This window comes from Cervus elaphus, chromosome 9, assembly GCF_910594005.1.
Source record: "Cervus elaphus chromosome 9, mCerEla1.1, whole genome shotgun sequence".
NCBI lineage: Eukaryota > Metazoa > Chordata > Mammalia > Artiodactyla > Cervidae > Cervus > Cervus elaphus.
Window position 1 is genome coordinate 60,298,313 of NC_057823.1, and position 5,720 is coordinate 60,304,032.

At 36.1% G+C, this 5,720-nt stretch overlaps 1 pseudogene; it reads right to left on the bottom strand.

Moving 5' to 3' along the window:
- Positions 1-4,502: 4,502 nt before the first annotated feature.
- On the bottom strand, positions 4,503-5,513 carry LOC122700354 (annotated as a pseudogene).
- Between the last annotated feature and the right edge of the window lie 207 nt (positions 5,514-5,720).

A 5,720-nucleotide genomic window follows, 5' to 3' on the forward strand; every position in this document is an offset into this window, starting at 1 on the left:
AATATATAGTATTTGTCTTTTGCTTTCTGACTGACTTCACTCTGCATAAAAGGCTCCAGGTTCTTCCACCTCACTAGAATCGATGGACATCTAGGTTGCTTCCATGCCCTAGCTATTGTAAATAGTGCTGTAATGAATATTGGGGTACATGTGTCTCTTTCGATTCTGGTTTCCTCTGGTATGTATCCAGCAGTGGGATTCTGGGTCATACGACAGTTCTATTTCCAGCTTTTTAAGGAATCTCTACACTGTTCTCCATGGATGTACCAGTTTGCATTGCCACCAACAGTGTAAGAAGGTTTCCTTTTCTCCACACCCTCTCCAGCTCTTATTGTTTGTAGACTTTTTGATCATGACCATTCTGACTGGTATGAAATGATACCTCATGATGGTTTTGATTTGCATTTCTCTGATGAGTGATATTGAGCATCTTTTCATGAGTTTATTAGCTATCTGTATGTCTTCTTTAGAGAAATGTCTATATAGGTCTTTTACCCACTTTTGGATTGGGTTGTTTATTTTCTGGTATTGAGCTGCCTGAGCTGCTTGTATATCTTAGAGATTAATTCTTTGTCAGTTGTTTTGTTTGCTATTACTTTCTCCCATTCTGAGGGCTGTCTTTTCACTTTGCTTATAGTTTCCTTCATTGTGTAAAAACTTTTAAGTTTAATTAGGTTCCATTTGTTTATTTTTGTTTTTATTTCCATTACTCTGGGAGGTGGGTCATAGAAGATCTTGCTGTGATTTATGTCAGAGAATGTTGTGCCTATGTTTTCCTCTAAGAGTTTTATAGTTTCTGGCATTACAGTTAGGTCTTTAATCCATTTTGAATTTATTTTTTTTGTGTGGTGTTAGAAAGTGTTCTAGTTTCATTCTTTTATATGTAATTGATCAGTTTTCCCAGCACCACTTGTTGAAGAGACTGTCTTTTCTCCATTGTACATTTTTGCCTCCTTTGTCAAACATGTGGTGTCCATACGTGCATAGATTTATCTCTGTGCTTTCTATTTTGTTCCATTGATCAGTATTTCTGTTTTTTTTTTTTTTTTTGTGCCAGTACCATACTGTCTTGATGACTGTAGCTTTGTAGTATAGTCTGAAGTCAGGAAGGTTGATTCCTCCAGTTCCATACTTCTTTCTCAAGATTGCTTTGGCTATTTGGGATCTTTTGTGTTTCCATACAAATTGTGATATTATTTTTTCTAGTTCTGTGAAAAATACCATTGGTAGTTTGACAGGAATTGCATTGAATCTACAGATTGCTTTGGGTAGCATGCTCATTTTCACTATATTGATTCTTCTAATCAAAAAATATGGTATATTTCTCTATCTATCTGTGTCATCTTTGATTTCTTTCATCAGTGTTTTATATTTTTCTGTTTCAGGTCCTCTCTCTCTTTAGGTAAATTTATTCCTAAGTATTTTTTCTGTTGCTGTTGTTGTTGCAATGGTGAATCGGATTGTTTCCCTAATTTCTCTTTCTGACTTTTACTGTTAGTATGTAGGAATGCAAGGGATTTCTGTGTATTACTTTTATATCTTGCAACTTTACTATATTTATTAGTTCTAGTAATTTTCTGGTGACATCTTTAGGGTCTTCTATGTAGAGGATCAAGTCATATGCAAACAGTGAGAGTTTTGCTTCTTCCTTTTTAGTCTGGATTCTTGTTATTTCTTTTTCCTTTCTGATCATTGTGGCTAGGACTTCCAGTCTTGTTCCTGATTTTAGAGGAATAATTTAAATTTTTCTCCATTGAGGACACTTTGCTGTGGGCTTTTTATGTATGGCTTTTATTATGTTCAGGTATGTTCCTTCTATGCCTACTTTCTGGAGAGTTTTTATCAAGAATGGGTGTTGAATTTTGTCAAAAGCTTTTTCTGCATCTATTGAAATAATCATATGGTTTTTATCTTTCAATTCATTAATATGGTGTATCACATTGATTTGTGAATATTGAAGAATCCTTACATCCCTGGAATAAAACCCACTTGATCATGATGTATGATTTTTAATATGTTATTGGATTCTATTTTCTAGAATTTTGTTAAGGATTTTTGCATTTACGTTCATCAGTGATATTACCCTATAGTTTTCTTTTTTTGTGTGGCATCTTTGTCTGGTTTTGGTATCAGGGTGATTGTGGCCTTGTAGAATGAGTTTGGGAGTTTTCCTCCATCATCATAGTTTTTGAAAGCGTCCTTTGAACTAGCAATTCAGTTTTTGGAAATCTTTTATAAAGATATAAAAACATCAGTGCATATGTGTAAGGATGGTTATTGCAACATTTTATAAGAGCTTAAAAAATGAAATATGAATGCCCGTCAGAAGGGAAATTATAATGTCTTAAATTCTGAGCTATCAGGTGACTTTTTAAATGTTTGTGTCTATGTATCTAAAGTAGATACAATGACATATTGTTAAATGAGAAGGGCAAGCTGCAGAGTACTGGGCCATACATTTCTCCCTCTATGTTTGTATGTATATTTGGATGGCCAGGAGAATGGAGTCAACTATTGATTGCTGGAAGGGCTGATTGGGGATAATGGTATTTGAGTGGGAGATGGTTACTTTTTATTTATTTATTTTTTAAATATACTGAGTGTCATTTAGGTTTTAATGGTTATTTGTTCTTTGACAAATCTGTTCAGAAAGCAGTATAATGAGCACTACCTTTTTGAGATCAGTAAATGCTGAGATTCAAGAGGTGAGAAAAGCAAAGTCCTTGGCTTCTCCATGAATACAGCCTAGAGGAGGAAAATGGATAATTTAATAAAATAAACACAGTGACATGTAACTGCAAACTATAAGAGTTTCAAAAGTAGAGGAGAGGAAACTACAGACAGGATTGTGTGTGATGGAGCATAGGGAATCTCTGAGGAAGCAGTGCTTGAACTGGAATTATGAAAAGTGATAGTTTAGTAGGTGAAGTGCGATTAAGTTGGGAAGGATTTCCACTCTGAAACAACAGTATTAAAATATCCCTAGGGCAGAAAGGACCGCAGCATGTTGGCAAAACAGATAAAGGTCTGGTAGGACTAAAGTATGGGGAACAAGGAGGATAGTATTTTTAGATAATAGCTAGGCAAAGGCTAGATCAAGCATTACCTTCAGGGTGCCAATAGCAATCTTGATTTATTACTAAGAAATAGTGTCTAAGAGCTTTGGGAAGCCATAAGAAGGTTCTTATCAAAACTCAGATGTTCAGCATTTGGTTTCAAAAATGTCACTTCACATGCCCCAATGTGAAAAATCAACTGGGTTGAGGAGAGATCAGAGTGGGAACATGCTCATTAGGAGGCTACTTAGTATTAATAATGATCAGGCAAGTGATGACTAGGACTAAGGTGGCTGCACCAGATCAGTTAGGCAACTATTTTAATTATCTAGGCAGGAGATGAGGGTGGTTTGGACTCAGAGCAGTGGTAGAGAAGATGGAGAGGGATGCATGCATTCTCCATAGCTGTCACATTTCTTCAGTGTCACATGGACCTCTGTAAGCTATCTATATAATTGATGCAATGAATTAATTGACAAATGCCAGCTGATATGAAATCTACAGGTTTAACTATAGGTTTAATAATCCCATTTTGTAGTTTTTTTTTGATTGATATATTTTAAAATTAATTTTTATTGCATTTCAGTCATTTTATTGAAAGGTATATCCTGTAGAACAAAAACATAACCAAAACATAATGGGAGTTGGTTAGGTTATCTATGGCAACTCAATATTAACACTGATGTATTAAAAATATTGAAATTTATCAGTATTTTTGGAAAACTGTGAAGTTATCCATTAAACATGGTTTACAAAAGTATAAGGCACACTGTGGTTCTTTGGTTTATTTTCTAATGTGTATATGTACATAACATGATGTCAAAATTGGGTACAGCCATTCCTGGATGGATTCAGGCTACACATTGCCCTGGGTAACTCTCTGCAACATTTTAACCCTGTAGATTTCCAAACACTACACCTCAGCAACCTTGTAATTATGAAGTTGCCTACTTACATTTCTTAATACTTCCTTTTGGCACAGTAGGGGCAATTAATGTAAGTATATTCTCTTCCTTTTAAGCAAAATTCTAAGTTAGAACCAACAAGTTTTATAAAAACAGCCCTCAGTAAAAACTTATGGATTGTTAAATCAAAAAGTTTTCAGAGTGACGCTAATTTGAGTTACTAGTACAGTAAAAACTAATTTTCTTGATGGGACTAGACTGAGGCAGTAAATTTTGTGTAAAACTTTTAAAATCATAGATACAAAATCACCTGTTTTCTAGAAAAATATTAAAGATAACTTAACATGCCAAAATTAACAGGTTGGTAGTTTTGCTTTATGTAAATGTCCTCAAATTTAAATGTGATTTCTATGTAGCAGTAAGGTCCACATCTTTGGGTTGTATATTACTTGCATCATAGGTGCCAAGAAACAATTCTCACTACCTAGAATTATTATACCTTAAAAAGTGCTAATCTAGTGATGTTTTGAGGCTTCACAGCTTAAACCCATTATATTATGGAATCCACAGCTCAGGATTGTAGAGAAAGTCTTCAGAAGTTTTTGTTGCTGTAACCATCCAATTAAAGGACCATTTCAGGAATTGTTGGAAGGTGGGTTATTCTGTAGTATCTATGCCTCAGTTGCCATGTACGCCCAGAAACAATCCACTTCAACTTCAGAATATTTGGTTTGACACACTTGTTCGATGAATGTTCAGTTAAACACTTGGATACAAGCTCTTGCCAGAAAGTCAAATCTCTGCCACTGATCTTGGAAAGTTTCTGAAGATGTTCTACTCCTTCTGTTAACTCTATACACTTCTGTGCTTGGATCTCCAATGCAATGATAGACAATGTCAACACAGATGGCTTTGCTTTAGAAAATATGATCCTGCAGTAGCATGCCTTAATTTGGGCTTCTAGTCTTTCAAAATTAAGGCTACTCTCTTTTCATGTAGCACATTCGCTTGAAGGTGTGAATGATAGAGTTGTAGAAACAAAAAGGCAAGAGTAGCTTTGACTTTCCAACACACCTTCTCCAATACAATCTTCTCCATTCTCATCAGGTCTGAAACCGTGAACCTCTACACACTTATTCAGATGAAGTCAGTTGCCAATGGGACATTCCTTTCATCTTCTGTTGATTTTACAGCCAAATAGAAGCAGCTTAGTCCAACACACCCAATGTGCTTGGGCTGTACCTTCATTTTAGACAGGAATCTGTCTGGTAAATTCACAGCTAGAGAAAATGTCTCTGTGTCAAAGCCAAAGAACTGAGTTAGACTAAGAAGATCTTTTACTTCGAAGTCCCTCAGTCTTGCAGTCATTCTAAGGCCATTATCATGTGCAGATTCAGTGAGCCTCAAGCCGCAGACCTTTGGCTGACATCTCAACTGCTGTTCCAACAGGGCATTCAGCTGGTGTAGCAGTTTCTGAGAGTCAATTGTTGTCAGTACCTCTATCATCTTGATTGTGACTGCAGTTCCTCGGCGGTAAACACCCTCCCTGGGCCTGCTCTCACCTCACCCTCTAATATCGCTCTCACGATATTAGATTCGAGAGGCCTATGAGGCAGCGAGAGGACTCAAGGGAAAGAGGGGACAGGTCCGGGGAGGGGGAGCCATCTTGGGTAGAGTTTTCTGCAGCGCCATCAAGACAACAGTAAATTTATTTATTTTTAATTGAAGGATAATTGCTTACAGTATTGTTTTGGTTTCT